Source organism: Camelus dromedarius, chromosome 10, assembly GCF_036321535.1.
Source record: "Camelus dromedarius isolate mCamDro1 chromosome 10, mCamDro1.pat, whole genome shotgun sequence".
In the NCBI taxonomy this organism is placed as follows: Eukaryota; Metazoa; Chordata; class Mammalia; order Artiodactyla; family Camelidae; genus Camelus; species Camelus dromedarius.
The window spans coordinates 71938930-71963788 of NC_087445.1; the positions used below are offsets into that span (position 1 = coordinate 71938930).

Below are 24859 nucleotides of genomic sequence, written 5' to 3' on the forward strand. Positions count from 1 at the left end.
GAGCGCAGGAGGGGCGGGGCGCCGGCGGCCCAGCCCGCCCACGATTGGGCTGCCTGGTGTGGCGGGCGCGGGGCAGGATTGGTGGGCGGCGGCGTGGGGCGGGACTCTCAGGAGGCCGAGACTGTTCGGGGCTCTCTGATTGGTGCACCGGCTGCTAGGCCCGCCTTCTCAGTCGGGGCGGAGCAGAGGGAAAAGAAGAGGGGCCCCGAGAAGGCAGTGGGAGGTCGCGGGGCGGGAATCCGCGGCAGGCAGGCAAGCAAGGAGGAGGGTGCGAGCAGAAGAAAAAGGAGGAACAATGAAGAGAAAGAACCAATATGAGCACTATGGCTGAAGTGGCCCTCCAGTGTCCTCCTAGACTTGAATTCTTTGACTACCCGGGAAGGTAGCGAGTCTTATTTTTCAGAAAACACACCCAAAGAGGTGGCCGGAACTAGACTGAGCAGGTCTTTGGCTCCGAATCTCTAGTTCTCAGCACTGAGGAGGAAAGTGTCTGCAAAGGCTTAGCCAAGGGGGTGAATAGAAGCAGTTCATCATGCAACCTGTGATAAAATCAGCTTCTCCTGTCCCAAACTGCTAAGTCTTTTGTTGTCAGTTAGCCTCTTACCTAATTTGGTTGGTCTCCCTGTTTGCATTAACTGTCCTGCGCAGCGACCACTTCTGGAGCCTTTTAGTTCCCAGACCATTGACATATTTTAGTTCATTCAAATGTTTGGGGGCAATCTGCTCTGAGCCAGGCTCGGAGTTAGGAGTGAGCCCGGTGGGCCTGCCCTCTGAGACCAACCTCTCCAAGCTCAAGACCAGGTGGAGAAGCAGACAGGGGCACAGACAGAGACAAATACAGTGGATGAGAACTAGTAATAGGGAACATAACAGGGAACTGGAGGAGCTCGGTGGAGGCAGGGGGTCAGGGTAGAGGTGGACTCAGAGAAGGCTTCTCTCACAAAGTTATCCAAGCTACTGGCAGGATGCATACCCTGAGTTAGGCAGGGTCCAGGCAGAGGGAGCTTCAAGAGGCCTGGGCAGCCAGAGAATGCAATGCCCACAGAAAGCTGTAAGTACCTCCATGCTGCTGCATTGTGGCTGTTGGAGAGAGGCAGGGGGCAAGAGGTGGGGCTGGAAGGCCTGTAGAGGCTGGATCTTGTAGAAACTTGTAGACCAGAGTAAGGAGGGGAGCCACCCACACATTTTGAGCAGGAGTGACCCAGACAGATTTGCTTTTTCTTATAAGAAGCTTGCTCTAACTATAGGTAGTGTGGAAGAGAGAAGATGGGAAATAGGGGTGAGCAGCTTATTGTGGTAATCCAGACAAGAGATGAACCGCAGCACTGGGGGAAAACGGGTCTGAATAGCATTTGAGAAATAGTCAAATGGACTTGGGGATGAGTTAGGTTGGGACACTTATCTGAGGACTCAGATTTCTGATTTCTTCCTGCTTCCCAGCCATAAAATGGGTGGCAACCTGAGCTTCTCTCCAGTTTGTCCCATCATTTCAAAGACATAGTTACCCAGATAGGAGAAAACTGCTAATAGCAGTTCCTAGCACTATTATGTATCCCCGTTTCCAGCCAGGGACGTTGAGGTCTAGGGAGTTCAAATTACTTACTAGGGTCTTGACCCTGAGTACAGGCTCTTGAGTGCTAAGCTGGGCTGCTCACCCTGTTGGGGAGGGGGGGGCCATGGTTCTCCTCACTAATCCTGGCTGGGCTTGCTCCACAGGGAAAGATCCTGTGGCTCCCCAACTCCAGGAGGGGATTTCAAAGGAGGGAGCCGGCCAAGGATGTCCCAAGGCCTAGGTGGCTTCTCAGCTGTGACCGTGAGTAACCCCAGGCCTCTCCTACAGGAAGCAGGGTGGGTGGGCCTGGCTGCCAGACTTAGCTCAGGTTGGGTATTTCTCTCTCTACAGCCTCTGGGCTGAGAACCCAGGAAGTTTCCCTTCCCTCATTTCCTAGATGAGTCCTGGGGAAGGGAAAGAGCTAGGTGCCAGGATAGGATGCCACATTTGGGATGAGACAAGCCTTAGTTAGAAACCTGGCTCGGCTGTGTATTGCCAGGATGGCCTTGGTCCAGGATACTGAGGCTCAGGAGCTCCAAATAGACATGGGGTTCAGTATGGTCTGGCCAGGACCTCTTGCCCTGGAGGCAACAGAACTGGGTCTGAAATCTGGCTGACACAACACTAACCACCAGTGTCACATGAACTTTGGGTGTAGTTTTGCATGCATAGGAAGGAATCTTGAAGGATACGCCCTAAACTTGCCCATCTCTGAGCCACAGTTTCTTCACCTGTAAAATGGGAATAAGAATATCACCCTTTCCAGAATGTTGTGAGGACTTTGAGAGGCTGTGCCTGCAAAAGGCTCTGGCCTGGAGGGACTTGGGGATCTGAGTGAGTGGTCAGCAGGGGGCTCCAGGCCAGCACTCCCTCACTTCTCCAGGCCCCATATTCCCAATCACAGACTTCCCTGAAGCCCTGACTAGACATATAAGGAAACCAGTATCTAACAAGATAATTCAGGCATTGGTCTGGAGAAGGAAACCCAGGGGAATGTGAGAGAAGATAATCAGATTGGGGTTCCCGATTTAGATGGGGTGATCAAGGAAGACCTCTGTGAGGCTTTATCTCAGCTCAGACCTACATAACAAGGGGGCCACAAACACAGGAAGCTCTAGGGGCAGAGGCAGGAGCTGGCATGTTTCCGGGACTCTGTGTGCTTGGAGGGGAGTGAGTAGAGCGAGAAGAGAGAGGCATGGGGTCAGGCAGGAGCCCCCTCACTAGGCCTTGTGGGCCTAGGAGTTTAGATTTTATTCTAAGCCCAAAATGACACCATTGAAGGATGTGAGCAGGTTCGTGACAAGGTCCAAAGTACCTTATTGAAAGTTCCTTCTGGTTGATGTATGAAGAATGAATTGACTGTCAGCAGACAAATGAGGAGGCAATTACAGCCATTCCAGCGGGAAACTGGTGGCTCAGACCAGGGTGGAGCCAAAACAGTGGGAAGAGAGAGGGAACACCTGTTGAGCAGTGATAATACTTTCTCACTTAGAACTTTTTTAATATTCTTAGGATTTTGAATTTGACTGAATACCACTAGGTTCTCCAAGGCGGGAGGTAAGTGAGCATAAGCACTGGAATAGGAGGGAGGAAGGAGTAGAGGGGAATGGAGGAACTGAGTGGGACTGCAGCACGTAGAACAGAATCCTGGCTGGAGAAAATGGGATGGCCTTAGGCAATCCTTACCTTTATCTGGCCCTGGACTAACTCTTGTGATGCTGTTTTCTTCTCTCTCATTGCTGCGTGAGCTTCTCAGGGTCTGACACCTCATCCACGGTGTCCCCACATCCAGTTCACGGCCTGCCAATGATAGAGGATGGATGCATAGATGGATTCATGTGTGCATGATGTGTGTGTGTGTGTGCGCGCGCACGTGTATGCATGGATGGATAAATGCATGGGTGGATTGGTGGATGACTGTAGATTTAACCGTGTCACCTCCTGCTTTAAAACACCTCAGCGTTGCCAATAACTGTCAAAAATCAGTGCACACAGGTCCATTTAAAATAAGTTACCCGATAGTAATACTCATATGGGTACAAAGTTACATGCATAAGATAGCCCTGCCTGCACCATTGCATATTATAGGAAAATATTGGAAGTAGCCTGATGTCTGGCAGTAGGAAGATGGAGGCCTTGAGGGAAAGGACTGTGTTTTCCCCTTCGCTCCATCCTCGGCAGCTGGGGCAATGCCTGGTACACAATAGGGTTCAATAAATACATATTTGTGGAATGAAGGGAAGCGTTTATCAATGAGTTGAGGTGTTGCTGATGAGAAGGATGCTGGAGTTCTGTGTACCAAGATAGGAGATGTCTATCCTACGTGGCACGGCAAGTCACAGAACAGGATATAAAGGGTGAGCTTTATTATTGTCAAGAAAAACGGATCTAGTTATGTTTGCATAGAAAAGGATCTTGAAGGAGATGCTAAATTGTTACCAAAGGCTTCCGACTGAGGAGAGGGTTTGGAGGGAAGTTTTCACTTTATTTTAATGAACATTCTGTGATATTGTTTGGTTTTTGTAATATAATAGATTTATTTTATAATTTAATAATTATAATTATAAGGCTAGTATAAACAAAAGGCCTTCCGTGCTTCTCGATCACTCTCTAGAGGAAATCAAATCAAAAGTTCTTAGCCAGGCATTCAGGCCCCTCTGGAAGCAACTGCTTAGCCTCTCCCTGCCTGCCTCCCTCGGGCCCCTACAGCCCTGGCCAAAGGTTCTGGCCTTGTCCTTCTGCCCACCTGGTGGCACATACTAAGTGTCAAGCTTCAGCTCAGTCATCCTTTCCCATCCCAACCTCCCCGCCTCCGCATCAGGCACAGTGCTTACTCCCTGCTCTGTGCCCCCAAGTTACCAGGCATCTGTGTGCAGAGAAAGTGAGGGCTCTGCCTTCTGTCACAATAACTGGTGCATACTTGCCACTCATGGGAAGGGAGGGCAGGAGGGCAAGAGGAAAAAAGGAAAGATAGGAGGAGAAAAGGAAAGGAAGAAAGAAAGGGGAAACTGAGGTAGCGGTGGAACATGTCACTTGCCCACATCACCCTGAGAGTAGCTACCCAGCTGGTCTGCTCTCTCAGTCACCTGACACCCAGCACAGTGTGCCACGCCAAGCCGCCTTCCCAGCGCTGCTTGCCAAGGGTGGTTGGTGCTGATTCACCGGTGACTGGGCTCCAATTATTTGCAGAACTGGAGTGGCAGCCAAGCCACCTCAGCAGCTGACCAAGGGTATATCGATTTGTGCCGGGGTCCTTGCTAATATCTGAGCCAGTCACACAAGAAGATAAAGGCTCCAAAGAACTCACCCACAGTGATCTGTCCTGCTTAAACCTCCCACGGCCAAGTCCACAAGTCTCCCCGTTGATCAGCAAACTCTGCCCTTTCCAACCGAAGCCTGACCATCACTCACAGGGAGTAGTCATGGTTCAGAACACAAGATCTGGAGTCAGGCGGCCCTGGGTTCCAGCCCAAGGATTACTGAGTCAAAGGGTATTTACATATTTACTGTTGAGAGATGCTGCCAAACTGCCTTCCAAAAAAGTTGGACCCATTTATAGTCCCACCAGCAGTGTAAGACACTACCCATCCCCATCCTTTCTCTACCTTTACCAATCTGTTTGAAAAAAACAAGACACAACAAAACAAAGAAACCCTCTACTGCCATGCTTGTACTTCTTTCACTAGCATCTTTTCATATTTTTTGGCAATTTGAATTTCTGTAAATTACCTGGCTGTATCCTTTGTCCTGTCTTTAAGTTGGAGTAGTCATCTTTTTGTTATTTATTTGTAGTAGCTTATTACATATTGTAAATATCAACCTCTGCTGTATATGTTAAATTATGCCTTCCACTTAGTCACTTGTCTTTGGACTTTGTTTATGATGTCTTTTTGCCTCACAGAAGCTCTTACTAAGTCCCAGGTAAGAGATAGGAGTCAACCTATTTCAGTGGAGAGAGCACTGGATTGGAAGCCAGGAGCCCAGGTTTTGAATTCCACCTCTGTCACCGATTCACTGTGTGACTTTGAACCAGTCCCTGACCTCTCTTTCTCTATCTGCTAAATAAGAGCGTTGAATTAAATGGTCTCTGTGGACCTGTCCACCTCCATGGTCTAGGCAAGCACTATTAATATAACTTTCTGCAATGATGGAAATTTTCCATCTCTGCACTTTTCCATATGGTAACCACCAGCCACATGTGGCTATTGAGCACTTTAAAATGTGGCCAGTGTGACTGAGAAACTGAATTTTCAGGGGTGGGAAGAGATAAATTGGGAGTTCGAGATTTGCAGATACTGACTGATATATATAAAATAAACAAGTTTACACTGTATAGCACAGGGAAGTATATTTGATATCTCGTAGTAGCTTACAGTGAAAAAGAATATGAAAATGAATATATTCATGTATGACTGAAGCACTGTGCTGTACACCAGAAATCGATACAACATTGTAAACTGACTATACTTTAATTTAAAAAAATACAAAAAAAGAAAGACACTGAATTTTAAACTGCATTTAATTTAAATAAAATTTTTAAATAGCCGCCCGTGGTTAATGACTACCTTATTAAACAGTGAAAGTCAAGGTAGTCTAGATTCCCCCACCCCGAGTGAGCTGCAATACAGAGTTTAATTAAGGCAGCAATGGAGAGTCCCTGTGTGACTTGGAGCAGGTCACTCTACCTCTCTGAGCCTCAGTTTCCCCATCTGTCCAGTGGGGCCCATAGCAGTTCCTGCCTCCTGGAGTTGTTCAGCAGATTTGATTAGTGAGTGTGTGATGGCCAAGGCCCAATGCCTGACCAACACTGTGCAAAATCAGGCCAGATTCCAAGGCATGAGAGTGTGTTTACCCCATTTCCATTGTGTCCAGAGACCTGTGGGTGGCTTTCCCCAGAGCTACCTGTCTTCCCCTGCAGCTTTGAGGCCAGCCTTACTTTCTTTAACTGGGGCCTTGCCTTCAGCATGTTTTCAGCCCAGGACTCCAGATCACAGACAAGATAAAGTTCAAACTTCAGCCTGTGTTCCCAGCTCTGAACACTGACCCTCCCCTTAGAGTACTGTCATTAATACAACCTGCAGGTCAGCCCAGCAACCTTACCACCTTCACCCTGTGTCTGTCTCCTCCCCAGCCTTCCAGGATCTGCCAAGCCAAGCACTTTACTTCATTCATTCATTTTTCACTCATGGGTGTTTATCACACAATCTGCTCTGGGACTGAGGCTGTGGTGGTGGGCACATAGATGTGGCCCAAGGGTTGAGAAATGTGATAAACCTGAGGGTCAAGAGGAGTTGAGGAAGTGGTGGGAACACAGGGAGGCCTGACCTGGTGTGTGGGGTCAGGGCAGGCTTTGCTGAGAGGAAGTGGTATGTAAACCCAAGCCTGACCAATGGGTAAAAGTCAGCCAGGAGAGAGGGGAGTTGGTGGAGAGGAAAGTCTAAGCTGAGACAATGTAGGAGCCCAGGATCTGTGAGAGGCAAGGGCAGGGCTAGAAAGGTAGGCAGGCCCCATCCTACAGGAGAGCTTTGCAGGCCGTGTTAATGTTGTGCTTTATTCTAAAGGTAATGGGGAGCCACGGAAGGTTTGAGAGAGAGAGGATGATGTGATTATTCCAGGCCGGTTCCCTACATAGCCTGGAAGATTCAGGAATTTAGCCCCTTTAACTTTCCCTTCTCTGCTTGCCATCTACATCTAAAGATATGTCATGAGCACACAGTTCCCGGGGCCTGCCTTCTGCTTTAAAAGACCTGGGTTCAAATCCCAGCCCTTCTACTCCCTGGCCCTATCACTTGAAGCAAGTTATTAACCTCTTTCACCTTTAGTGTCCTCACCCATAAAATGGAGATAATGACACCTTTGCACGTGATACAAATTATGAGGGGAAAGTGTATGGCCCAGAGCCACTTAGGAAACAGGCTCCAGATGAATTTCTTCTGTGCAAAGTCACGTGAAAGCTGTGGAGGGGCCTGTGGGTGTTTCCTGAAGGGCAAGTGGAAGTCCATTTCTGGGAAGTGAAGGGAAGGCTTGGCTGAGGCCTTTCTCAGGCAGCCTGACCATGTGCTAGGTGACTTCAAAGGGGACCTCAGGAGCTAGACTTGGTCTTCTGAACCTTTTCAGACCCCCACTCAGCAGGCCAGGAGTCAGCACGTGGAGACAGAGCTTACATAACCAGTCAGGAGTCCAACACTTTTCACCCAGTAATCAGGGCCATGTTTACTGAGAAGTGTTCCCAGGTCACCTCCCTGTCCTCTTAGGTACCTTGTAGGCACATGCACAGCCCTTTGGCCCTTGCTGAGCTCTGCTTATTTTTTGATTTCTTAGTCACAGTCCCTAGGGTTACTGTCAGCAACAGCTAATATTTTAAAATGTGAAAATCACTAGTGATGCCATTTAGTGGTGAGGCACTGGGGGAAGAGTGGGGGCCAGGGGCTGTGGCAGGGACCAGGGTATGAGTCCCAGACTCCTCTACCTGTTAGCTCTCTGACCTGAAGCCAGTCGCTTGGAGACTCTGAGCCTCAGTTTTTTTGTTTTTTGGTTTTTTCTGAGCCTTGCAGTTTTTACAGCTGCGGAATGGGTTTAGTGGCCTTACCCACCTCCTGAAATTCCTTTGAGGATTCAATAAGGTAGTAATGTACATAAAGGACTTTGTAAATTACTTGGCACAAGGAAAGCCCTCATCAGATGTTAGCTGTTAACATCGCACTGTGTTTTGTGACTGTCCGTTCTACTTGACTCATTACAAAATTCTTTCCAGTGACAGGAAGGAACTTAACACTTGGGATTTTCTGATGCATCCCAAACTCCTGACTGCCTGGGATTGCTGGGCTGGGAACTGGGAATCCTAAATTTTAATCTCCTGTTTGGCCTTGGGGCTCCATCCTCCCAGCCCTTAGTCCTCACTTCCCACTTGTAGAACAACAGGGGAGTGGGGTGGAGATGGATGCTTGCTAAGGGCCCTGCTCTCTGATCCTGTGTTTCAGAACTGTAGACCCCAGACCCTGCACCTCACCTTTTCCTTTCTTCCTTCCGTCCTTCAACAAATACCTCCCAGGGTTCAAATTCCAGCTCTGCCACTTCTTGGCTGTGTAACTTTGGACAAGTTATATAACCTCTATGCCTCTGTTTCCTGATCTCTAAAGTGGAAATACATTACCTATTTCCCAGGGATGTTATGAGTAATGAATGAGTAGAATAGTGCCTGTTCGACTAAATTAAAAACTAAATGACCATTTTGTGCCATGCACTGATGTAAGCACTAGGGGTAAGTGTGAATGGGGCAGGTTTTATTGGCAGGGTTTATTGGAAATCCACACAGTGATGCAGTAGGTACCTCCCCAGTGATATAGCCCCAGGGAAGAGCAGTGTTGACCATTCTCCTGCAGGTGGGGGGTGGCTTTCAAAGAGGCCCTGATGCTCTGATGCTGTCACTTCTCTTTGTCTAAACAACAGCTTCTGTGTACTGACCTCACCCTGGAGGCTCCTGCCCCAGGCTAAGCACTGTGCTCCGAAGATCTCCTTCAAAGCCAACAGCCTGCAGGGGGTTCTAGCATTGCTATAAACCAAATGTTTTTATCCCTGCCTCCAAAATTCGTATGTTGAAACCCTAACCCCTCAGGGTAATGGTGTTGGTGGTGGGGACTTTTGGAGGTGATTAGGTCACGAGGGTGGGGTCCTCACGAATAGGATTAGTGCCCTTATAAAAGAGACCCCAGAGAGCTCCCTTGCCCCTTCCACCATGTGAGGACACAGCAAGAAGACAGGCCCTCACCAGACACCAAATCTACCTTGATCTTGGACTTCCCAGCCTCCAGAACCACGAGAAATACATTTCTGTTGTTTATAAACCACCCAATCTGTAGTATTTTGTTATAGCAGCCAGAGCGGACTAAGACAATCATTATCCCTATTTCACAGAAGAGTTTATGTTTGATCCCCTCCCAGGACCTGGCACGTCGCTAGAGGCCAGTGAATGAGTATTGAAGGAAAGAGAAAGAAACAAATGAACACAGAACACTACTGACACGAACCCTTCCACGGCGTAAGCAGCACACCAGGAGTTAGGGCCCCTTTTGCTCCTGGAAGGCAGAGAGCTCCAAGGTACATGCTTGTGGCCACCACACCAAGCTCAGTAGAAGCACCCCCCAAACTGTGCCGCTGTCCCATCCTCCTCCCCCATCTCCTCCCCATCATCACAGCTGATACTCCCTGAACGCTTAGTATGTGCCCCAGGCACTGACCTAAGGTTTTCATCGTAGGAATTCTTTCAGTCCTCACAATAGTCCCATGAGGTATGTCCCATTTCACAGATGAGGAAACTGAGACACAGACAGATGACATCATGCCCAGAGTCACAATAATGGAGCTGACTTCAAATCCAGGCAGTCTGAATCCTGGGCCTGAGCTTCTCACCACCGTGCTATCCAGACTTTCTCTTTCTTTTTAAGTCATTGCTGATTTCAAATGTACCACATGGTCTGCAGGAGAATGAAACTAGAAATCAATGGCAAAAGGAAAACTGGAAATTCACAAGTATGTGGAAATTAAACAACATTCTTAAGCAACCAATGGGTCAAAGAAGAAATCACCAGGGAAATAAGAAAATATCTTAAGAATGAATGAAAATAAAAACACAACATACCAACATTTCTGGGATGCAGCGAAAGCAGTACTAAGAGTAAATGCTTACGTTAAAAAAGAAAGATCTCAAAGCAAAAGTAACACATGCTTATCATTGAAAAAGTCAAGCATTGCACAATTTTGTGCTATAGAAAGTGAAAGCTGAAAAAGTGACACTTCCCTGAGATTCCCTTTCCCTCTGGTAAGTGTAGTATAAATGCTTCAGGTAGTTTTTTCAAAGCTTATAGTAATGGTATCTTAAAAAAAAAAAAAAAGGAATAATCCAGTACTCATTGTTTTGTCACTTTTATGTTGTTTTATCTAAAAGTGACTCTTTTTTTTTTAATGGCAGTACTGGGGATTGAACCCAGGAACTTGTGCGTGGTAAGCATGCACTCTACCACTGAGCTCTACCCTCCCCCAAAAGTGACTCTTAGAGGCTGCTCCTTGCTAGAACATTCTCTTCGGGGACTGCAGTTGTCCATAGTGAGGGTGTCCACAATGGATGTAGCCAGTCCCATCAGGATAGGTTTGGAATGCCTGCAGTTTTTAACTATTTCAAGCCACTGCAGTGAGCATCCTTATAAATACCCACTGTGTGCTGGTGGAGGATCTCAGGGGGGTTAATTTTCTGAAGTAGATCCTCTGGGCCAAAGGTCAAGAGCATTTTTAACATTCCCTCCAGGAAGGTGAAACCAGCTTTGCCTGGAGAGCAGGAGAGGGTCAGTTCCAGCTGGTCAGTTTGAGCCCAAACCACTGTCTTGCCCTGCTGAGCAGTGCCTGATCCTCAAGTGTGACCCAGCCTCTGTCACAGTCCAGAAACTGGTCATTCTCGTCAAGAATATCATCAGATGCTGAGGCTGAATCACTTCTCAAAAACTCCAGCGTTTGCTCTTGAACTCATTTAGGGAAACCAGCAATGTCCACAATAAGACCTTGCAAAGAGGCCTGGCTGCATGGCATAGACCGCGGGAGGTAGGGGGGGCCCACTCCTGAGGTGAAGCTGGCCTCTGACTACCATCTCTACGCATGGATAGCTGGGTCGGCTGAATTCCCTTCCAGAATTCAGCGAGAGGCTTTTTCCCTGAATCATCATGACTCCCACAAACTGGGCACTGAAGTGATTAGCGTCCTTCCGGGCCACTTGGTAGTAAACCGCGATCAAATAAGTCCATGGGTTTGTCCTGCTACCACCTCTGATAGCTGCGGGCATTGGACTGTGACTGCCAGTGGGGGTCGGGCAGGGTCACAGGGAGCAGGGCCAGGCATCTGGAGGCTAGGGCGAGGTCCTTATCATGCCTTCTCACCTTTGCCTTGGGTGACTTCCAGCAAAGCACTTACCTAATGCAGGGCGTGACGTACATGCGGTTCCCTCTCACCTGGACCTCTTCCCACCATACACTGTGCCCTCACCACTTTGCCTCCCTGACTCCTTGTCACTCTGTAGGACTTAGCGCGTCCATGTCTGTTCTGCAGGGAAACCCTCTGTGATCCCTTCAGGTAAGGATGGTGACTTTCTAGATTCTCATCGAGTACCAAGCTTGCAGCACTTAGGACAACAGCGACAGCTCATGATGTGTGTCATTGTCTATCTCTCCCAGGCCCATGAGTAGGATGTGTGTTCTGGTCTGTATCCCAGTGCCTGGAACAGTGTCAGGCACATGCAAGTGCATGACATCGGAGCCAGGCTGCCCAGGTGTGAATCCTGCCCCTGTGAACTAAGGCAAGTTCCTGAATCTCTTTGTGCCTTAGTCTTCCCATCTGTAAAATGGGGATAATAGTACCCACCTCTTGGAGTTGTTAGAAGGGTCACTTGAGAGGACATATGTGAGGTGCTTAGAATGGGTGTCTGGTCTGTAGAAGGTGCTAGATCAGTGTTATTGTTAACATTAAATGCTAGTGGTTAGATAAGAGTCTCCGAGGGTCTATGTGTAACAGGCACTGGTGTCTTCCTACCCAGCATCTTCCTGCGTTGAAATTGCTCAGCCTGTGGAAAGTGTGGTTTTACTGTGGCTTATTGTGATGGTTGTTGGGTCAATGTTGCAATGGTGAGACTGCAGCTCTGGTGATGGTCAAAGGACATCCTCTTTATCCTGACTCCAGCTGCTTGCTCTGTGTGGTCCAGTCCATGCCTGCCCTTTCCCTGACAAACCCTTAGAAGGTATCTTAGTATACTTGACCCCTCTCCACTGGCTGGGTTGACTGAGTGCCACCTGACCCAAGACGGGCCAGTCAGATTTTATCTTGAGAAACGAGCTCAGAACTAGTCTTCGTTGGCAGGTGAACTCCCCATCAGGGGTAGATACATGCCCAGGGAAGTAAAGAGTAAAGCAGGGAGTCCCTGTTACTGAGAACTAAGGAAGGTCCTGCTGGTTTTCCAGGTCCCAGTTTTGGGTCCTTGGGAGCTGGACTGCATTGCCTCCTCTTTTTAAATTTCCCACTGGCTTAATCCCCCCACTCAAGTGTGAGTGGGGTCCCCTGACTCATCCAAACCCTGTGCGCATTTCCTCACTTCGCTGTCCCTGCCTCTGCAGAGGAAATGCTCAGGCCTTTTCCTGGGGTGATTTACTGGTGTAGTCTAGGCTGACCCCCGGGCCTTCCGGGAAGCATCTGCAGGGCTGCTCTCGTCACTGCCCCGGGGACCGCTGCGCACAGGGACCAGCTCTCCGGAAGCCCTTGAGTCTAGGTCAATTCCCCGCCTCCAGCTGGATAGGACCGGGCAGGGGGAGGAGCCTCCGAGTGATGGGGGCGGCGGGGGTGGGGAAGATGTTGCTAGGCCCTGCTTAGGTGCTTGTTTGGTTTTCCTCTGGCAAAATGCAAACGTGTGGTTATTAAAAACCATTATGCAAGTACAGAAAAGTGCAAAGAAAAAAGTCTACTTCACCTCTGATCCCAGGAAATTTACACTCATAAATGACTTTTTTACCCCAGAAAGGAAATCAGACTGTATATATTGTTGGAACCTGACTTCTTCTTCCTTTTTTTTTTAACTTAGCAATGTTATCAAGAGGGCACCTTTTTTTCCCTTACAGTTTTATTGAGAAATAATTGACACACAGCACCATATAAGTTTAAGGTGTACAGCATAATGATTTGACTTACATATATCATGAAATGATTATCACAGAAAGTTTAGTGAACATTCAGCATCTGATATGGATACAAAATTAAAGAAATACAAAATTTTTTTCCTTGTGATGAGAACTCTTAGGATTTGCTTTCATATATAACATACAGCAGTGTTAATTATATTTATTATGTTGTATATTATTACATCCCTACTACTTATTTATCTTATAACTGGAAGGCAGGCATCTTTTCTAAAAAACAGCTTTACTGAGTAATTGACAGGCAATAACTACACATATTAAAGTGTATAATATAAATTTCAGTGTAAGTACACATGAGTGCATCACCACATTCAAGGTGATGAACACATCCACTACCCCCCAGAAGTTTCCTTCTGCTACCTGGTAATTCCTCCTGCCCCTCCCCGCCAACACACACACTGATCCTGCATTTTGTCACCATAGATTAGTTTGCATTTCCCAGTATTTTATGTAAATGGAATCATACAGTATGTACTCTTTTTTATCTGGCTTCTAAATAATTAGCAAGTTATTTTCAAATACATTCATGTTGTGTGGACTGATAGTTCATTTCTTTTCATTGCTGAGTAGTATTCCACTGTGTGAGTATACCATAGTTTGTTTCTGCATTCACCTGTTGGTAAACATTTGTGTTGTTTCCAGATTCAGCCTATTACAAATAAAGCTGCTTTAAACATTTACATACGAGTTTTTGCATGGACTTCTTATCTCTCTTGGGTAAAGTCCTCAGAGTGGAATGGTTGACTCCCATATGATAAGTGTATGTTTCACTTTTTAAGAAACTACCAAAACTGTTTTCTAAACTGTTTTCTATACCATTTTACACCCCCATCCAGCACTATATGTGATTCCCAATGACTGTACATCTTTGCCAATATTTGATATGATCAATCTTTTAAATTTTAGCTCTTCTAATAGGTGTGGTCATCGTTGGCTTTAATTTCTGTTTCCTTCTCGACCATGGAGTGGAGCATCTTTACCTGTGCTTATTCAAGGCCATCTTAGCACATCACTAAACGGAGATCTACATTGTCTTTTATTATTATTGTTGTTGTTGTTGTTGTTTTTATTGTAGTGGAGTTATAGCATTCTCTTAGTTTCTGGCATATTGCATAGTGGTTCAGTTATAACCTATACATGTGTTTTCTCATATTCTTTTTTCGTGTCTTTTGTTTTGTGTCGTGGGGGGAGGCAATTAGGTTTATTTATTTATTTCTTTTTAATGGAGGTACTGGGGATTGAACCCAGGACCTCATGCATGCTAAGCACTCACTCTACCACTGAGCTATACCTTTCCCTCCCTCATATTCTTTTTCATTATAGGTTATTGCAAGCTGTTGAATAGAGTTCCCTGTGCTGCACAGTAGGACCTTGTTGTTTATATATATATATTGTTATATTTAATCACTGTATAAGACTACAGCATTGGATCCATCCTTTTATTTCACCAGACCCTACTGATAGTCATCTACTTTGGCTTTGATTCTGTGTAATGCTGTGATGCACAAGCTGGTATGCGCCCTTCTGCGTTTTTGGTCTGTTTCCTTCATGTGGCATCAATGGGTAAAAAGGGATGTACATTTTTAAGGCGTTTGTGAAACACACTGACAAACAGCTGCCCTGGAGCCCTGCAGCTGTTATAGCTCCTTTGGCAGCGGAGTCCTGCTTCCAAATCAGGCAGAAACCTCCAGAGCAATGACTTGCAGGGTTTGAGGAAGTCTTTCAAGTATGACCCCGTGACTTTTGGCCAGCAGCCAAAAATAAGGGCAAATTGGCCCCAGGACTCCCTTGGAGTGGCCTTGGAAAATCATTAATATGGTCTGGGGATGGGGAGACCGTTCAGGGAGGGTTGGGGAAGGAGGGAGGAGCTAGGGTCAGGTCTGGGGGTGAGCCCAGCAATATTCATGTCTGACCAGTGACCTTGGGCCGACCACCGACCTCTCTCATCACAGTGTTCTCAGGTGTGGGAGCAGAACAGAGACTACTAACCCCCAAGTATGTGAAAGCCCTTTACAAAATTCAAAACATTCCACAAAGGTGTGCTGTTAGGACTGTTGTGTCCTTCTAGAACAATGTGGGCAGCACCCACTCCCGCCTGCATCCCTACCTAAGGGCAGCTGCCTGGTGAGGACTGTTGAGGAAGGGCAGGACCTGGTGAGGAGGGAGGGGAGGTGTAGTCAGCAGAATAGTGTCCCCCCACCCCCACAAAGGCATCTACATCCTAATCCTGTGATTCAGTGGACTACATTAGGTTACCTGGCAAAGTGAATTAAGGGTTGCAGATGGAATTAAAGTTGCTAATCAGCTGACCTTAAAATAGGGAGATTATCCCAGATTATGAGTGTGAAGACATCCAATATAGTTACGAGAGTCCTTCCAATGCGAAAGAGAGAGACCGAAGAGAAAACAGAGAGACGGCAGCGTGGGAAGGACTCAGCTCTACAACGGCTGACTTTGCAGATGGAGGAAGGGGGCCATGAACCAAGGAATGCAGGAAGCTTCTAGAAGCTGGAATTCTCTCCTACAGCCTCCAGAAAGAATGCAGCCTCGCTGACACCTTGATTTGGGCCCCATAAGACCCATTTTGTACTTTGAACCTTTATAAAGGTAAGGTAATGAATTTGTGTTATTTTAAGCTAAGCTACTAATTTATTACAGCAGCCCATCAGGAAACTAATATAGGAGGACAGGTGGGCCTGTGGGCCGCTGGAAAGACTGGGGAGAAGAGACTGGAGCGCCTCCAGCCCCCGAATTCCTGTTGGGGAGATGGTACCAGTAAATAAGTGGCAGGCAGCAGGCTCTCTGGTGTCCTCTGGGCAACACTGAACATTGCTCTCCACTTTGGTGTGGGTTCGTGTCAGGGAGACAGAGAGAGATAAGCAGGGGGCCTTGAACGCCCGGCTGTGGGCATTCTGGAGGCAGTGGGGAGCCCTTGTGGGTTTCAAGCTGGGCAGGGAGATAATGAGAACTTGCTTGGACAACAGCACTGGAGCTTGGAGTCAGAGAACTGGGTTTCCAGCATTGCCTCCCTGGGTACGTTGGGGGCAAGTTACTGATGCTCTCAGCATTTGGACTCCATTTCCTGAAAACACTGGGGCTACTTGTGGGATCCTTCCCAGTCAAGGAGCACAGCCTGGCCCAGACTAGTGAGAGCCTTTTTAAGATCAAAGGAATTCTCTGGCCTGACACCCAGAAGGTGCAGAAAGTTAAAAAATAATAATAATAATAACATTTATTGAGCACTAACCATGGATTAAGAACTTTACAAGATATTAGCTCATTAATCTTCTCAATGACTCCCCGTGTTCTCAGTTTAAAGGTCAACATTGTGGCACCCACAAGGCCCTGCCTGGTGTGATCCTGTTAATCCGCTCGGGCCTCATCTCAGTCCTCTCTCCCCCTCACTCTGTGCACTCAGGTTCTTTCAGTCTCAAAAATGAATGTGACATACCCTTGCCCACCTCAGGGCCTTTGCACCAAGCCATTATACCCACCAGGAATGCAGTTACCCTGCTCTCCACCCTCTTCTTTAGCATCTTCATCTTCTGGTCTCAACTCAGTAGCCATCTAGCTACATCAGGTTCTTGTGTGCTTGCACTCGATTTCAGATGACATAGCCTCCATATGTAAGTACATAAAGATACATACCTATGTGGTTGCCTGATCCATCTCAACCTCCCACTAGACCATGGGGCCCAAGAGGCCAGGATGCCATCTTTAGGATGCTTGCTGAAGGAAAAGATAATAGTTAGATAGATAGATAGATAGATAGATAGATAGATAGATAAATGTTTGCTGAAGGGAATAAACAACAGCGCCCAAAGGTTACTATTGTTATCGATTCACATTGTTTTCAAACGCAGTTAGTAGGTTCCAAGATCAGAGATTTGTCCAAAGTCACAAGATGAACCTGGAAGTCTCCTCTCTGCAGGAGGTGGGGGCTGGGACCTATCTAAGCCAGAGGGTCACTGTGAGCGGGGGTCAAGACTGGAGGAACTTGAGCCTATCTGTGAAGCAGGTCTGCTGGGAAGTGCCTTCAAGGGCAGTGCTGCAAGAGGATGTGCTGAGCACAGCTGCCTGGGCAGAAGAGGAAGGAACCGAGGGAGGGAGAGTTGGGGCCCCAGACCCTGCTCCCTGCAGCTGCAGCAAAATCTTCCCCAGAGTCCGGGCCCTCACCCTGACCCCCCACCACTTCTACAACACAATCACACACTCATGCTGCCTAATGTTGCTTTTCAAGTTTGGATTAGAGCTGGGGGCCTGGCCCACTTACCAAACTATGGGTAGGAACACACAATTGGTACAACCAGTCTAGAGAGTGATTTAACTATATCTGTGAAAACTTTTAAAGTGCATACCCTTTGAGCCAGCAGTTTTGCTTCTGGGAGTTTATTCTAAAGATACTCTAATGCCAGTGGCAATGATATCCACACGAGGAGGGTGCACTGTTTGTCATGGCAAAGAATCAGAAGCCACCTCATGTCCATCAGTAGGAGACAGATAAGTAACTTATGCTGCATTGATCCCATGAAAAACCATGCAGTCGTTAAAAAGAATGAGCTGATCTAGATGAACTGACCTAGGAGGATGTTCATAATATATGCATATATTGTTAAGATTTTTAAAAATTATTTTTTTGGCAGGGGGAGGGAATTAGGTTTATTTATTTATTTAATGGAGGTGCTGAGGATTGAACCCAAGACCTCGTGCATGCTAAGCACCCACTCTACCACTGAGGAGTACTCTCCCTCCTCAAGATTTTTTAGAAGTTGCAGAACAATCCATGTTTCTATCATTGATTGCTGAGTAGGAAACCACTGTGAAGGAGGCCAGTTTTTGGCCCCATGAGGCATCAGCAGGACTCACTCATATGGTTGACGTCACGTGAGAGTTTAGCTGGGCTGGAAGCTGCATGATGGCCTCATCGTCTCCAGCCTCTCTCCACGTAGCTGCCAGAAATCCTGCATTCTAGCCTGAGCTTCCTTGCAGCCTAGCAGCTGGATCCCAAGAGTAAGTATTTCAAGAGGACAAGCCTCAAACTGCAAGCCCTTATGGACCCTTACTTGCATCGTGCTTGCTAATGTCCCCTCTGTCAAGGCAAGTCACATGATCAGGTCCAAACTCAGTGTGAGGGGAGCCTATCCCAGGGGATGAATCCTGAGAGCCAGATGCATTGGGGGCCATTACAGTAACAATCTAGCATGATATATGCACTAGATAATTTTTTAAAGAAACGGTACATGTTTTTAATAAAATACCATCTTAACATTTATGTTGTTTAATACAGCATATGTGTGTGCGTATGTTTGTATACCTGCTGATGTAAGTCTGAAAGATAATTTAATAATTTGTTAACAATGATTAACTTTCAGGAGTAGAAACTGACCTAGAGGAGGTAGAATGTTTCAGTTTTTACTTTACAACTTTTTTAGGATTTGAATATTTTAAAAGTGAGATATATTATTTTTGCAGTAAAAAATTTTTGTAATGCAGAATGAAAGCCTTTGCATGTCATCAGATAAAAATCTTCAGCACAACTTTTGATAGCGTCGCCTTCATTCCTCTAATGCTGGACGTTTAGGCTGTTTCTAATTGTTCTGCCGTTGCAGGCAACATTCTGACGAACATTCTCGGAGCCAAATCTTTTCATGGGTCCTAAATTATTCTCTCAGGATAAGTTCTAAGAAAAGGAACTGCTGAGTTGAAGGTTAGAAACATTGTAAGGATGTGATACATTATGCCAGATTGTCCTGCCAACCTACAGACAGATCCTCCCAGCCCATCAGCAGGTGAGGGGAGTGTACACTGTGGTCCAGTCTGGTGTCCACCCTCATAAGAACCCAGTGCCCATTACACAGATGAAAGAATTAAGACTAAGAAAGAGGAAGCAACTTGCCCAAAGCCGACACAGCAATATGCAGCTGGGGGGCAGGGGCACTAGCTCAGCCGGGGGTTCCTTTGCTCTCTGTCTAGCCTCGGATGCCTGGTCCCAGGCCCTGTCTTCCCTCCTGCTCAGGGCAAAGTCTAAACCACCTTGACAGTGAGTGAACTGGCCCTGCTCACCTGCCTGCCCCTCCTCCCTCCTGACCTCCAGCCCTCACCCTCTGACCTCCATCCTGCTTCCAGTTCCCCCAAGGAATAGAATGCTGCCTGGTCTCCAAACCTTTGTACAGGCTGACCCTTCTGCCTAGAACACCTCTTTGACACAACCACCCCCCATCCCCACCAACTTCCTCCTGGAAGCCTTCCCTGATCACCTGAGGGGAAAGTTCAGTAACGAGGTCACATGTACATTGCTGGATTTTCTATTCATTCATGCCTGCTTACATTCATTTGTTCACTCAACACAGTGTTTCCTGGATGCTAGTTTGTGCCGGGCACCAGGCTGGATGGCCAGGGACGTGGGGTGAGCAGACCCTCCGTGCCCTGCTGAGTTCAGTCTCAGTCTGGGTTGGGGAAGGGACAGACAACACCAGTTCATGCATGAACAGTGCTGGGCTGGGCATGGGCCATACACACATGGGAACCCAACATTCCTCCAGCTCGAATAATACAAATATCCATTTAAAAGGGGGAAACCTCTCAGAGTCCCAGAGGTGACATGGATTATTTCAATTATTCTGTTCCTTAAATATGAATGAACTCAATAACCATACTCGCTTATATTTTTTTTGAGCCCCTGCTCTGTGCCCCTGACATGTATTAACTCACCGAGATCTTACCACCACCTTCAAGGCAAGGACGAGTATTGTCCCCACTATACAGAAGAGGAAACTGAGGCTCAGAGACAGATGTCGTTTGCCTACAGTCACCCAGCTAGGAAGTGGCGCAGAGCCAGGATTTGGACCCACACAGGCAGGGTCCTGAGTCCTGGATTCTGGCCACTACACCACACAGCTACAAATTAAGCACAAACCACACAAGAACAACAGCATCCAAACTGTTGCACAAACTGAATGTGACAGACGATGATGTCTGCGGAAATGAGGTTGCTCCTCCACCGTGTTGCGTTTAGCCCCTGTGCTCCCCGGGGGCCCTGGCCTGCCCACGGTCCATTTCTCTTTCCAAGCCACAGGGAAATCATCAGTTTTGTCCTTCACTTGGCAGAACAGCTTTTTTTTTAAATTTTCAATTTAGTTTTTGGAATAGATAATACTTTCACATGGTTCTAAATTTTTTTAAAATTATATGCACACATAGATATGATAGATACATAGATACATATGTTTATAGATACAGTTCCACCTCCTCTCCCCAAGAAGGCAGCTATCAGCTTCTTGTATGTCTTTCCAGAGATAGTTTCTGCAAATATAAATATATATTCTATTTTTTCTTTCATTGAAAAGTCTCACACCACGTGGTGGCTCTGCCCCCTGCTATTTCCACTTAACAGAGGGTCTTAGAGAGCCTTGCGTATCGGTGGGGAAAGGGCTTCCTCATTCCTGTTCACAGTTGTGTCATGCTCCTGCCTGTCCCCTGACAGTGCACAGGAGGGTTGGTCCTGACCATCACAATTGCCCTATTTTGGTTTAAGTCACGTGGTAGACAGTCTTTAAGAAGACTCCCAGTGATACCCACCTCCTGGTATTCATGCTTCCGGGTGATTCCTGCCTTCTGAGAATAGGTTGGCTCTAGAGGCTGGCTTGATAATGAACAGATATAGTGAATGTCATGGGATGGCTGAGAGGGCCAAGAAGCAGTGACACCCTAGCTAGCAACAGGCTGGTATTTCTAAATACCATTCTCCAATGAAAGTGATCAGGACTCCGAGAGATGACAGATTCTAAGGCTAAGACAGGGAAAATATAAGATGAGCTGGAGCATCTTGTATTGGCAGGAAAGCAAGGAAATGCTCCAAAAACACAATGGGACTTAGACCACGTCAAAGGGACACAGGAACCAAACTAAAAGAGCACCCAGTGGCCAAAGCAGCGACCACTTTACATCAACAAATAAATAACACAGTATTGGATTACAACTCGAAGCTAAAATAAGTATATGAGTCCATAATGATATAAGTAAATGATTAATTAAAAAGTAAATGGGAGCGAAGGGACAAATCATCCTTTCTGAAGGAATTCCAAACTAATTTACCATCTCCTCATTGAGTATGTGCTGGACTTAGTGATTCATTTCCAAAGGGCAGAGATGGAGGAAAGAAGGGTAACCTCACCGTGGAGAAATCTATCAGACACCACCTCCATCAAGAGAACCAAGAGATAAAGGTTAATCTCCGAGGCGACGTCACCTGGATACCAGGTGCCCCCTAATATAAGATAGTGTAGAGGGTGCGGCATCTACTTCTGTGGTAGCCCACTCCCAAATCCATAATCCCAACATAATCGTGAGAACAACAAAGACAAACTCAAATCAAGAGACGTTCTACAATGGATGTCCTGGAGAATGTCATTCTAAGTGAAGTAAGCCAGAAAGAGAGAAGAAAAATACCATATGAGAGAGCTCATATGTGGAATCTAAAAAAACCAAAAAAACATAAATACTAAACAGAAACAGACTCATAGACAAAAAATACAAACTTCTGGTTGCCAAGGGGAGGAGGGTTGGGAAAAGACAGACTGGGAGTTTGAAATTTGTAGATACTGACAGGCGTATGTAGATTAGATAAACAGAATATTACTGTATAGCACAGGGAAATATATACAAGATCTTGTGGTAGCTCACAGCAAAAAAAATGTGACAATGAATATATGTATGTTCATGTATAACTGAAAAATTGTGCTCTACACTGGAAATTGATGCAACATTGTAAACTGACTATAACCTCGTCTAAAAAAAAAAAGAGGATGTTCGACAAAATACTTGGCAGGATGTCCTCAAAACTCAAGGTCATGAGAAGCAAGGAAAGACTGAGAATTGTCCCAGACCAGAAGAAATGAAGCAGACGTGACAAAATTGCAACTGTGGTACCCTGGGTTGGATCCTGAAGACAGATGCAGGATGTTAGTGTATAAAAGGAGTGAAATCTGAATAAAGGCTGGAATTTCGTTAATAACAAAGTACCAACAGTTGGTTTCTCTTGTGAAACACTCCATGAGTGAACTAAGATGACTGAGTGAAGGATTTATAGAAACTCTCTGTGTTATCATGGCCATTTTCCTGTAAATCTAACATTATTCCAAAATTTTAAGAGCCTCATGCTCTACCAACTGAGCTAGCCAGGTGCCGAAAATTTTAAAGTTTACTGAGGAAAAAAAGTGGTCAGTTTCCCCCTCTGCACTGTTATTTTCTCCTTGGCCTTGACATAGCCCTGCTTGACTCAGACACGAGCAGAAATGCCACCACAGGCCAGGCTCCAGGCTCCCATAGTCCAGTTTGGAGGCTGGCAATTTTACTAGATTATTGAAATAAATATTAATAACTTGAAAATCCTCAGGGCCCCCAGTTTGAAGACAATCACTCCCCTGCTTCATTTCTCCAATAGTGTCTCACTGTTCTGGAGAAGAAACCAAAATCCTTACTGTAGCCTGCAAGGCCTTCAGAGTGTTCCCCCTACTTACTCTCAGAGCTCAATTTCTACGTTTCCCTCTAGTCTCCTAGGCCCCTGACCACCGGACATCCTGTCCCTGCCCGTGCCTGCCCCAGGGCATTTGCACACTTGCCGTCTCTGCCTGGTATGTCTTTCCCCCACATTTTCCTGTGGAGAGACCGACCCTGATCGTCCATCTCCCTCCCGCCACATCCCCTGTCACTCTCAACCACATCTCCCTACTGGCTTCATAGCATTGATCATTATCTAAAATTGCCTTGTTTGTTTATGTGGGTGCTTTTTTGTTTTGTTTTGGTGAGTGTGCTGGTTAAGAGCCGTGGACTCTGGAGCCCTGCCACATCCCACCTCTGCCCTTGAACAAGTTATCTGGACTCTCTGGGTCTCAGCCTCCTCATCTATGATGAAGAATGATAAAAACACTGTGTCATAGGATTGTTGGGGGAGAATTTAAAGAATCTCTAAAGGACTGGCCTACGCCTGGCACGTGGTAAGTGCCCAGCATATGGGTGTCCCTTGTTTTTTCCAAGTTCACTTTATACCACTTTGGTTTTACAAAATACTTACACTAGGACCTGCTTTCCCTATAACTAGAAGAAATCCAAAGAGGATGTTCACTTTCACGAAAAAAGGTAAAAAGTGAAAATAGCGTTCAGCGTTTGTTTCTGCTGGAGCCACCATAGAGGCAGCGCCCACCCGATGCAGCCAGAGTGGCGCCGCCAAGCTCTTTCCCCAGAACCGCTCTCAGCACCTCAGCATCAAGCCGCCAAAGCTTTGGCCTGTGTGAGCATCTGTGCTTTCTCTCGATGTATTTCGTGCATCCCTTAGCAAGATGTGTCCTATTATGCCGTTTCAGCTTACAAAAGATTTCATAGGAACACTCCACTTTCAGATAACCTCTGTGTTTGCTGTTGTTATTGTTGTTGTTATTATTATTCTCTGTCTCCCACCACCCCTGAACATAAGCTCTATGAGGAAAAGGACTTAGGCATTTTGGGATTTTGCTCACTACTCTATCCCTCAATACAGAGCCTGGCACACAGGAGAGGGAATGAATGAATTGATGGATGAATAAGTGGAGTAAGGATGAGGAAAACTGGGTTTGGAGTCAGCACACCTGCTTGCACTCTCTTCCCTTAGGAGCTTTGTAACCTTGGGTGAGTGATGTCTCCTCTCTGAGCCTCAGTTTCCCCATCCGGGGCCTCCTCAGAGAGTTGCTGGGAGGGTCCTGCACACTCCTGGCACAGCAGGCCTCCAGCACAGGGCCTGGTGTGTGTGTGGGGGGCACAGGGAACAGCAGTCACACGCTACTCGAACCTTGGCGACTCTGGTGGCTGGCGGCTTGCAGATACGCGCGGATGCACATGGCAGTTTGCAAACAGTTCCTGGGGCCCCATGACCCCGGTTCATCCTCAGACAGCCCCACCCTAGGTGATGGGCCCTGCCCTTGGGAGGGGGAGGACAGGAAGGGGGACCAGGTCAGAAGGCTGTGTTCCTGACTGACAGACCGGACTGCACCAGACAGGCTGGGCCTCCCTCAGCTGAGTTAAACTTCTAGAATGTGCCTGCATTCCTTCCTCAGGGTGGCCAGTAGCTTCTGGGGGCAGCAGGAGGGCCTTGCCCTGATATTCCTGTGGCTGAGATTCTCAGACAGGAGAGCGCAATGAAAGTGGAACAGTGAACTTGGGGAGCTGATGGTCCTGAGGTCATGCAGTTGGAGCCACAGACAGAGGGTGCCTGCATCCTGGCTAAAAGGAGTGTGGGGCGAGAAGTGACTGAGCATCATTTTCAGATCTGACCTATGAAAAAATCTCCCACTTCATCCTCTACCCTCGCTTTCCCCATCTGCCAGCTGGATATCTGTGCCCAGGGCCACCTGGGAAGCCACGTGTGAAAACAGCAGAGCCTCCATCAACCAGCTGGATCCCTTGACGACTCCATGAAGCAAAGCCCTTCCCACCCCATCCCTCCCTGCTGCTGAGTGAACTTTAGAATACTAAGAAATTAACTGCTGCTGGGGGAGGATGTAAGTCAGCGGTAGGGTGCATGCTTAACATGCATGAGGTCCCGGTTCAA

At 47.0% G+C, this 24859-nt stretch overlaps 1 long non-coding RNA gene across 1 annotated transcript; it reads left to right on the forward strand.

Moving 5' to 3' along the window:
* Positions 1 to 122: 122 nt before the first annotated feature.
* On the forward strand, positions 123 to 24859 carry LOC116152745 (uncharacterized). The gene is made up of 7 exons (XR_010382813.1): positions 123 to 1051; positions 1717 to 1813; positions 3065 to 3109; positions 15599 to 15885; positions 23086 to 23273; positions 23813 to 23940; positions 24366 to 24859. It is a non-coding gene; the product is annotated as an uncharacterized LOC116152745 (long non-coding RNA).